Source organism: Argentina anserina, chromosome 7 (genome assembly GCF_933775445.1).
Source record: "Argentina anserina chromosome 7, drPotAnse1.1, whole genome shotgun sequence".
Lineage (NCBI taxonomy): Eukaryota > Viridiplantae > Streptophyta > Magnoliopsida > Rosales > Rosaceae > Argentina > Argentina anserina.
In genome coordinates this window covers 7011007-7023118 of record NC_065878.1, presented here as the reverse complement: position 1 = coordinate 7023118, position 12112 = coordinate 7011007, and the positions used below count along the sequence as shown (strand labels likewise).

Genomic DNA, 12112 nt, shown 5'->3' with positions numbered 1-12112 from the left:
GTTTGCTATAATATATACTGTCATAATTTCCATTTGCGAATTAGTTCATTACAGTGTTGATATTTATTTATTTGAGCATGTCTCTTGGATTTGTACAATAATATGTGATGGTTGTTTGTACGTGGTTTTAACTTGAGATATGTTAAAACGTTTTGTGGTTTGTGAACCTGTCTTCGGCCGTGTTGGCATGTCGGAACCTAGCCTTGGCCGGGCGACAGTTACGAAACAGTTAGAGCTCTAGTCTGTCTGCCGATGTACTGCATGAGAGGTAACATATGGGTTATCGGCTTATGAGTACCCATATATTGGATATTGGGTAGCAAGTGGTTGTCCAATGTCGGGCGGCGTACTAACATGGGGGGTAACAGAGGTGTACCAGCGCTCATGAGTACCCGTATTATAAATGTATTTGGGTAAACAGAGGGGTTTCCCGAATTCTCATGAGCTCATATATTTTATGATATTATTAGACAACCAGATGGGCCGTCCAATGACTTATGAGTGCATTTATGATTAATGCTTTATGTATTTTCTTATGTATTTATATGCGAGTTTTATTATTGTTTTACTCATACGAGCTGCAAAGCTTACCGGGTTTGTGTTCACAATCCCGGTGCACCTATTCGATGGTGTAGGGGATAGTTTCGCAGGTGTGGATTTGCGGAATCGACGGACAACTCTGAAGACTTGAAGTTGTTTTATTCTATCTTGTGGTGAGGATTGAGAGGATTTTTACATTTTCATTTGATATAATGCTTGAATTATAAATTTGGTTGGTAATAATCAATTTAACTGAGTTGTACCATGAACTCAGTAATGATCCACTGTGACGTTAAAATGATTTCGATTTATTGAGATTGTTTTAGAATTTTTTTCATGGCTTCAAACTCGAGTTTCATACTCGAAATTTTGGGGTCGTGACAGCATTGGGCTTTCACAAAAAGAACAGACCTCAGACTGGACTTGGTTGACTGAACTCATGGTTTTACTTAAAGCTAACGCCTCAACCGTTCTTGACAAACTCTCGATTTTTAGTTCTAAATCAGAATCAATTTTGACCTCATACAAACCACCTCTCTTGGGTTCCTTCACATGCCTATCATATTGATTAGAAAAATCCCACTGTTGAGAATTTTCAGACAAGTTCTCTAGAAATTCATAGGCTTCATCATCTCTAAGGCTAAAAAATGCTCCTCCTTTCATTAACTCTATCATATGACGGTTCGGCTGTGTCAAACCGTTATAGAAATATTGTACTAGTCTCCATGTTTCAAAACCATGGTGGGGACACTTCAGAATCAAATCCTTGAATCTTTCCCAAGATTCATAGATCTGTTCATCATCTTTTTGCCTAAAGTCGTAAATGTTTCTCCTAATGGAATTGGTTCTGGACATGGGAAAAAATTTAGACAAACTTTTCTGACTAATTCTTCCCAAGAAGCGATGGAACTTGGTGGTTGGGAATTCAACCAACCTTTCGCCTTATCTTTTAAGGAAAAGGGAAACATACGCAAGTGGACAGACTCATCTAAAAAGTTCTGGAACTTGAAGGTCCAACAAATGTCTAGAAATTCTTTGACATGCATGTACGGGTCCTCACGATCTAAGCCATGAAATTTGGGCAACTGTTGAAGAATTTGAGGCTTCAACTCGAAATGAGCTGCAGTAGTGTTTGACAATACTATGCATGATGGGGAATTTGTGGTGATGGGAGCGAAATACTCCCTTAGAGTTTTGGGCTCTAAATTTTCTACCATTGTGATGATAGGATCTACTAGCTCAATTTGTTTCCTAACAGTTCTCTTGATCTCAGGGTCGTAGGGCAACAACTCTAAACTAAGTGAACGACGACCAAACATAAAACTCTAACACTATTTTTTTTAATTTTAAATTTAAAAAAAAAATTTGCACACTAAAATCTACCTAATGACGTCTCTACTGTCTGATAAAGATATTAGAGGATTACCAGTGAGTGCTTCCAGAAATGTGGCTAGTGTGTTTCGGGAAGATTGGAGGGGTCATAGTGGTCCCACTTAAAACCCAAATCCTCTTAAACACCGAAGATGTTGCCTTAAAGAACATTGCTATACCACACTTTTTAGAAGATATTTACTGGAATGACCTAAGAACTTTGTTAAACCTAAGCTAATGTCTTATGAATTTTATGATTAAAATTTGGCTTGAGTTTAAGTTTGATATAGAATTAATTAATTAAAAAGAAAAAGGCTAGAAAAGAATTATATACAATAATGGACAAAAGAAAGTAAGCTACAAGAGAAATGAATAAATGAGTAAATAAGAAAGGACACACTCGGAAAAGAGAACAAATTTGTGCTGGCAACAGAAGTTCTGCGTACTTATTCCTCAAACTCCAATTTCAACTAGCTCATTTTCTTTGACTCCAGGAAAATTCTTATAAAAGAAACTATTATGAGAATAGTAATTGATGTAGGGAAAATAGTAGCCTATAAATGATGCAAATTGAACTAACTAGTACTATTCCATGAAACGTGACCTTAATCTACCAATTTTTTTAAACTTCGACAACAACTAATTTTAAATTAAAAAATGAAAATAGGGAAATGTGGAGAGGCTAAAACTTCGGTCTAAGAAAAAGAAAGACTGGATATACTATTTGATATAAAGGATATGCAACTATTATATATATGTAACAAAAGTAAAAAAGAGATGACTACAAATGGGGTGCAAATTTTTATTTTTTTAAATGAATAAAAACTAAGCTATAACAAGTGGAAGAATTAAATCAAATTAAATGAAATTAGCTTTCCGTTTTACACTCCCCGGCAACGGCACCAAAAACTTGATGTGTCTTAAAATGTTACTCGCAAGTGCATGAATCTATTATAGCACAAAGATGCAAGAGCGAGGTCGAACCCACATGGAATGTATGATATTAGGAAAAAGCTAATAAAATCTAAATTAATTTAACACCAACCTAGTTGAATAAAATTTGGTTATGAAATAGCTAAAATAAAGACAAAATAAAGAGATAAGGATTACCTTGATGACGCAGTAACTAAGGTATCAGATTCTACCACATTAATAAATAAGTTTCGATATATTATCTACTAATTCCCAATTAGGAGTAGCAATCTAGAAATCAATCTCCTGTTTTCTCAAGATTTTTCAATGAAACACACATGAATAAACTCTAATGTAGACTCTTCTTGGCTTCTTAATTATGAACACCAAAGTATCACATGTATACAAACTTACTGAAACTACAAAAGATCAAAGTGTTTGCTTAGCATCAGATGTGAAACAAGCTCATTTGAATGACAAGAGATTAAAGGATTTCATATTAATATGATACAAAACCAAGCATGAATTAATAAAAGTGACTTCAGAACTAGCAAAAATGCATGACATTAGAGGTGAAAGGAACAATGATTTTATTAATGCATATTGAAGCAAGAGTCATAGGCATGGAATATGTGATTATGAGAATTAATAGATAATTGAATAAAACTTATTTCATAATGTGGTTTCCTCCTTAACCTTAGTTAAGGAAATTTAGCAATACATAATACAAACTAAAAACGTGCTCAAAACTATAAAATATAACATAAGAAAATAGCTAAGGAAATGGAAGAACAAAGAGCAACAATGTGTCTCTCAAATTCTCCTCACTATCCCCCTATCTTATTCTCCTGAAACAACATCTATTTATAGGGAAACAAAGATCTTCACTTTAGCTCCATCTCCATGTGAATATGACTTTCCCTCTTTCAAAATTCTCAAGCTTGATGACAATATGTCTTCACTCTAAAATGCTTTCATACTTCACTTATCTCTTCATCATATTCCATTTTCCCTCTCTCTCTCATTTTCCATGTGGAAAAGATGAATGCCAAAAACACAATCTTTGAAAGAGTGAAAAGTTAATTCCTTCTTTCAAGCAAGCTTGCTTCTAGCCACCTTATTTCATGGGAGATTGTCTCATGCATCCTTCATGCTCTAGCTAGCTTCCATTTTTATGTACGTACCTATGAGTCAAACAAGCAAAAGTAAATTCAACAATTGATGGCTAAGGTAATATTTTCAATACAATACACTTAATGCAATGAGAATGCATTCCATCAATTGTAGGCTACACATGTTATGGGAACAAGAAGAATGTGGTGAACTTATTTTCTTATTAAAAGGGAATAACACTCATGTTAAATCAATGACTCAATTTACCATATGAAAATAGATAAATTGCTTCAATATCTTTAACATTTTACAAATGTAAGACAAATACTTATAAGGAAAGAATATCAAACTAAATGACTCAAACTAATAAAAATAAGTCACTAAAAATATAAATAAGGGAGAATAATATGATATATATTGTGCTCATCAACAATAATAATAGACCTGTTAGCACTAAAAATATTGCTATGCCACAATGTAACTATTTGAAAGCTCAAAAGCAAATGAATCAAGCGAGAAACGCTTCATAGTAGCAACAAGGCAACAAGGCCATTCTCGGCCCAAGTCCAACACTTGGACCCGAGATGGCCTGCCCATTTATTTATCGTGTCGTGCTCGGGCCGGCTAATTGCTTAAATATTAAACCCGGTTCGACGCACGCCCACGGCCCAAACCCATGTTAGGTCGGGCCAAGAAGCGGGCCGGCCCGGCCCATTAGTATTGTATGACACAATTAAAAAAAAATTATGTACTTAGAATATTTATTTTATATAACTGTTTAGAATAGTAAAATAAATAAAATACAATAACATATTTCATAATCTTATTTCTAAAACGTTACGTATGTTAAGAAATGACGTTTTTTTCACTACTTTAATAATATTGTAGCTAAAATAATGAAATAATCAAGAGATTTTAACTTAAAAAGTCTAATATTCAAGTCTAATAATGATAATTATTTAAATATTTATATAAATAACATAAAATTATGTGTTTATCGGGCCCGGACCGTGCCAGGCTAAAAACGGGCTCGGGCCGGGTCAATGGGCCAAAATATCTCGGCCCAGCCAGCCCATTACAATAACGGGCTCGGGGTGTGCCGGGCCCGATCTAGGCTCGGCTTTTGGGCCCATTTGCCACCTTTAGCATGGAGATGATCAAGGCGTACTCCGCCTACAAGAAGTTTCTAAAATCCGAATCGAACCATGTGGATGAAGAACCCGAGACTGAGACTCACCACATCTCCATGAAGCCCAAGCACCTTGCTTCCAAGGCTAAGACTCCGCCCCTACAATGGATACCCTTAACTTTGATTAGTCACATTTAGCTTATTCTAGCTTTACAATTTTTAAGTATTCTTTTGGTGGACCGCTATTGTTATTTTCATTGACTTTGTATTAGTCTTTTGATTTTGGAGTTAGAAGTTCGTTTGTGATATTTTAAAGATTGACATTCAATAAAATTTCTCATTTTCTTGTTTACAAGTCGATCTCTTGAGAATTTTATACACCTTACACTTAACATGATGGTTAACGTTTGCAACTGATGTGGTTTTTAAATTGGACATTTTTGGGTTACATGGGACCCCAATAGCACTACATTGTGAATTTGACACTTCAAATTTGGAAAACGAAACTCAGAACATAAAAAATTGACGTCGTTTTGGTCTCTACCGTATCTGGTCAGATATTCTAGCATGCTGTCAATTTCCGGCAGCTCCGGCCATTTTCGGCCATCTACCACCGATTCGGCTCTTGTCGGCACTCCCTACCGGACCTGCTGCTCCAGCCTCCATACTGGTAGTTTTCCGGCCGCCACCACCTGGTTTTCCAGTTATTAGCTATAGCTCTGTGCCTACGCTACGTCATTGGAAGGGTATCAAGCATTTGTTTCGGTACTTGAAAGGTTCCCTTGACATGGGATTATTCTATCCATACAACAGAGAGGATACTATGGCTGTGCCACCCCACACCGACGCTGAAGGTAGCCCCGGCAGCACTACTGTACCCAGCAAAGCCACGACGTGGCGGCAGTCCACGGTGCCGAGAGCAGGGTGCCATCCCTCCTTGTTCTTTCCCCCGGTGCAAAGACTCCAAACCACATCCTAGTTGGTTATACCGATGCATGGTACCTCTCTGACCCTCACAAGGTTCATTCTCAAACCGGTTATGTGTTTACCGTTGCGAATATGGCGATATCTTGGAGATCCACTAAGCAATCTCATTTTACTACTTCTTCGAATCACGTAGAAATCATTGCTCTCCATGAAGCAGTTAAATAATTTGTTTGACTTCAGTCACTTGTTCGTCATATTTGTGATTTTTGTGGATTAGTCTCTACAACTGATCAACCTACATGCATTTATGAAGGTAATGCTGCTTGCATAGAGTAGACTAAGTTAGGTTTCATCAAGGGAGATAACACCAAGCATATCTCGCTCAAGTTCTTCTACAATGTTCAATATCTGAAGTTCTTGAATGTTCAGATTAATCAAGTGAATTCAGAATCCAATGTTGCGGATTTTTTTACTAAGTCTTTCCCTAAATCTACTTTTGTGAAACATGTGAAGAACATTGGCATGCGGCGTTTATCAGAACTTTAGAGTTTGGTAGACTTCAGGGGGAGTCTACATTATATGTTAAGATCATTAATAGTTGGTGCGTTGTCCTTTTTTCCCCTTCGATCAAGTTTTTGTTTTGCACACAAGGTTTTTGTTTTGCTTGATAAGGTTTTTACCGAGACAACGTTGTGTGCCATGCAACCTAGGCATACGACATGAGGAGGAATGTTTGGAGAGAATTATTATTCTACCATTATGTGTCTTAACCTATTTAGGTTTCATATTAGAGATAGATTTACATCTCTGAAATAGATTAGGTTTCCGGATCCTACGGGATTTAGGTCTATGTAATGCCTATATATAGGCTCCCATATCATTCAATAAAGTTACATATCCATACTCCGAATTATTCTCGTATTTATTGTACTCGATCAAAAATGAATTAATAGGCATTAATGAAAAATACTACAACACCTTTTTCTTAAGGAAAATACTACAGTACCTTTGTCTACTAGAAAATTACTGTATATATCCAGCTATAAAGATTAGTTTCCTTGCAAGTAAGGGAATCATTGAGGTCACCACGTTACTTGGTCGTGTATAAACGAGACAATCCGTGCTTTTGCTCATATAGACAAGCAACAATAAGCAGTTTTCTCTGTCAGTCCACTTCAGCTAGTTCATTCGCAAAAACACCTAAAATATATTTTTCCAAAACTTTGAAGATCAGATCTCAAAGCACACGATCGTGTCTATTCCATCAGTTTAAGAGAAAGCAAAGCGGCTTGGATTCTTTAAAGCCAAATATCTCTATGTCCAAATCTTCAACAAAGAGGGCTAAGTTGTCTTCTTTCTCCCCTCTTTGTTGAACTTTTGGACATACATCTTCAGATCGAGATCCCAAACCGCTTTTATCTATCTTCACTGTTGGAATAGACACGATCGTGCTTTGTGATCCAATCTTCAGAGACTTAAGAAATATTTGAGGTGTTTTGTGCGAATGAACTAGCATAAGTGTTGAGGAGAGATTCACTACTTGAAGGAAACAACACAATTGTTGATGAAGCTTGGAATACACCCATCACAATACAACAGAAAATTAAAGAGTGTTGTACACTGATATTTGGAATTGTAATGGCATGTTCTGCTGAACCCCTAACAAACCAAAAGTATATAACTGATGTCGTATATGAATTGCAATCCATTAGGAATAATCTTCTTGGCTAGAACCTGTCAAAATATCACTATTTATTGATGGCTTATTTATATGTTTGTATGCTTCTTGTATTCATCTATATTGTTCATATGCTGTCTGAAGTCTTGTTGTTACTAGTACCTGAATTAATTTAGAGTGCAATTTTCCATATGATCTTGAGTCACCATTCTAATAAAAAGAATAAGGAGTATATAAAATCTTGTAAAGAATCACTTATCTTAATTGGGGAACTCAATGTTCCCATTGGGATCAGTCAAGAATTTGAAGTTTGATAGCTGCAAGACTTCTGTATATATGGGAAGACAATGTGTAATGTTCTAAAATTTAATTTTCTGGAAAAGTTGAATTACATGGATAGTGATGACTGCCTTGAAGTGATTCAGACTAGGGGTGTTAATCGGTGTGAATGGTTCGGTTTATAGGTGATACCGAACACCAAACCGTTCTATTTATTCGGTTTGGTTCGGTTTGGTTTTTCACTTTTTTTTTCAAAAACCAATTGTGTTCGGTTTGTTTTTTCTCTGGTTTATATCGGTTTTTCTTTCGGTTATTTTGTAAAGAAAATCGGAGTTTCTTTCCTTGTCTATCTACTTGATTCTTAACGAAATAAAAAGAACATGCGGACAGATTTGGAAAATTCTATTTACAAGATATAGTTGCTTCACAAATGCATACAATTGCAAAAAGCCACTAAACAACTTATACCACATTAGTAGGCATGTTGTGGTTCCAATGTCTAAAATTCAAAATATTAAATTTTGACCGTCAGATGTGATCAGCATATTTAAATAAGGATATGATAAAAAATTCATCTAATATTGATAATATTTGGGTCTCGATCCATGTGGTCAACATTAACTTAATTTCATCTAATTAAGTGAATTTGTTCTTACCTCCTCCTTCTTGACTAGTTTTGGTGGATTTTTTCATGCACACACTCTCACATATATGTGATGTAGCAGCTCGTGTAAAATTTTCAAAAATTTTACGTTCCAAGGATAAGGCTACCCATAGGGGATAATAAGCATAAAAAGGGTTGACCGCCTCGATCGGGACACAAACGTTATCGAAAATATGTGATTTTTTTACCATAACCATATTTCACAATACGTAACGCATCATGCGGACATATTTGCAAAATTATATTTATAATATATAGTTACTTCAAAAATGCATACATTTGCAAAAAGCCACTAAACAAGTTATACCACATTAGTAGGCATGTTGTGGTTCCAATGTCTAAAATTCAAAATATTAAATTTTGACCGTCAGATGTGATCAGCATATTTAAATAAGGATATGGTAAAAAATTCATCTAATGTTGATAATATTTGGGTCTCGATCGATGTGGTCAACATTAACTTAATTTCATCTAATTAAGTGAATTTGTTCTTACCTCCTCCTTTTTGACTAGTTTTGGTGGATTTTTTCATGCACACACTCTCACATATATGTGATGTAGCAGCTCGTGTAAAATTTTCAAAAATTTTACGTTTCAGGGATAAGGTTACCCATAGGGGATAATAAGCGTAAAAAGGGTTGACCGCCTCGATCGGGACACAAACGTTATCGAAAATATGTGATTTTTTTAACATAACCATATTTCACAATACGTAACGCATCATGCGGACATATTTGCAAAATTCTATTTATAATATATAGTTGCTTCACAAATGCATACATTTGTAAAAAGACCACTAAACAAGTTATACCACATTAGTAAACATGTTGTGGTTCCAATGTCTAAAATTCAAAATATTAATTTTTTACCGTCAGATGTAATCAGCATATTTAAATAAGGATATGGTAAAAAATTCATATAATGTTGATAATATTTAGGTCTCGATCGATGTGGTCAACATTAACTTAATTTCATCTAATTAAGTGAATTTGTTCTTACCCCCTCATTCTTGACTAGTTTTGGTGGTTTTTTTCATACACACACTCTCACATATATGTGATGAAGCAGCTAGTGTAAAATTTTCAAAAATTTTACGTTCCAGGGATAAGGCTACCCATAGGTGATAATAAGCGTAAAAATGGTTGACCGCCTCGATCGGGACACAAACGTTATCGAAAATATGTGATTTTTTTACCATAACCATATTTCACTATACGTAACGCATCATGCGGACAGATTTGCAAAATTCTATTTATAAGATATAGTTGCTTCACAACTGCATACATTTGCAAAAAGACCACTAAATAATTTATACCACATTAGTAAACATGTTGTGGTTCTAATATCTAAAATTCAAATTATTAAATTTCGACCGTCGGATGTGATTAGCATATATAAATACAGATATGGTAAAAAATTTTGATAAAGTTTGGGTCTCGATCGATAACATATTTAATCATGTATATTAAATATATCTATAAATAATATAATTTCTTTATAATATATATATATATATATTCGGTTTTTCGGTTCAGTTTCGGTTTTCAAACATCCCAAACCAAAACCACACCAAATCTTTCGGTTTGGTGCGGTTTTTTTGCGGTTTGGTGCGGTTTTTTTTTCTTCGGTTTTTTTCGGTTTTGGTTCGGTTATGGTTCGGTTTTTTTTCGGTTTTCGGTTTTCAATTAACACCCCTAATTCAGACTAAAGAGGCCACATTTGATACCTTGCATAAGCAACATCAATTGATGGCCCAAGTCCCACCTCCAGCACTAAGGTACATATGAGATTGGCAATGCAAAGAACACTGATCATCTAAATGTTATAATATTTTATGTAATACTGATAATCTGATTATACATCCTTATGCCCGAAGGAGTGCATGGGTAAGAGTCAACAGTATATATATCTGCTAAGTGCAGAATATTTTCATCAATCTCTGTTTACGTGGTTCGTTTCCAGCTAGTCACAATGTTGATGTTGAAGCTCTGGTTCAGTATATGCTGCTGATTTGTTTGGTTAATTTAAGCTTGACAGGTTCTTTATTTAGGGTTTACTATAACCGGGACTTTATCATTAAAGATTATGATATAGTTCGGTTGTTCTTATCAGCTTATAATGTGTACATTCAGAAAAGATAGTATAGTCCCATCTTCCAAAGCAGTTGACGCTAATAGTTACTCGTGTTCTTCATTTTAAGTCTGGAACGACTGCTTGTATATTGGCAGTAATTCTACTACATTGAGCTCCTTGGATGCTGTTGACTTCTACAGCCACCAGATGTTGACTGGTATATATTGATTTTGCTCTTGATCTATCAGTCTGAGAGTTTATCTTCTTGCCTGGAAATAATCTTTCATCTTACTTTCTCATAAGTAATACCAAGTATTCTAACAAAAAAAGTAAAAAATGTTATAGAAGAATGTAATACGCATCGAATAGGAAGAAGTATCATCTTTATTCATTGATAAGAGGAATTTATATATATGCATTGCATTGAGTATCCTGTAGATTCAAGAATTATATATCATTCCTTAACTAGACTAACATATACTAATTAGGACAAGATACACCAAAAGATTACGGAGAGTAATTCTCCTACAACACTCTCCCTTGTATCGCGATCGTAATGTGTCATGGTGCATAACCGTTGCCTCGGTAAAAACCTTGTCAAGTAAAACAAAAACCTCTTGGATAAAATAAAAACTTGGTCGAAGGGAAAAGGAGCACAACACACCAATCTTGGAGTTTAGATACATAGCGTACACGAACGCTCTTCACATTCTTCAAAAGTAGCAATGGGTCAATGATTTGAATATCAAATCTCACTAAACATTTTTAAATCAAACATGTCACTTATCCGTACATGGATCAAAAGAAAGAGAATTGCATAACAACTCAAAACAAGAGTTTGCAATGAAAAACAGATTCGCACGTGGTATGACCTTCACGCACTTAAACAGTCATAACTTCTTCGATGCAATAGGTATGGATGAACCGTAAAAATTTCTGGAAAGTAGACACCCGTGGATTTCCAGTGATATATGGCTCATAACCTAGTTCGTTCTGAGCCGATCACAAAGCTCTGTCGAAGTTTACTCAGCTGCAGTTTCCGGACAGATCCGTCATATTTCACTAAAACAGTTATAACTCACTCAATATAAGAGATATGGTAAAATGGTTGGTGTTCCTTGATAGTAGACACATAGATCTTTCCAATGGTACCAAATCCACCATTTTCCAACAAGTGAGCTGCCCTATAGGTCCCGTGGAAAGTTGATATACGAATCTGGGCAGATTCTGAAATCGCTTCATAAAAGTATCTTTTATGTTGGGATATATGATTTGATGTCATAACATGCTGTGATCAAGCATTGACATGTGTGTGAGCGTACTCATCCATCATCTTGGCCTTATGAGTTTAAATCGAATGAGATGTCGAGTCATGTATATTACAACAAGTACATGCATACACATATCGTACTTAAATGTGGAGAGT

The 12112-nt window shown here is 35.3% G+C and overlaps 1 non-coding gene across 1 annotated transcript; it reads left to right on the top strand.

The window, feature by feature from the left end:
• The first annotated feature begins 1273 nt into the window (after positions 1-1273).
• LOC126804177 (small nucleolar RNA R71) lies at positions 1274-1382 on the top strand. Its single transcript, XR_007673137.1, has one exon. It is a non-coding gene; the product is annotated as a small nucleolar RNA R71 (small nucleolar RNA).
• Positions 1383-12112: the final 10730 nt, after the last annotated feature.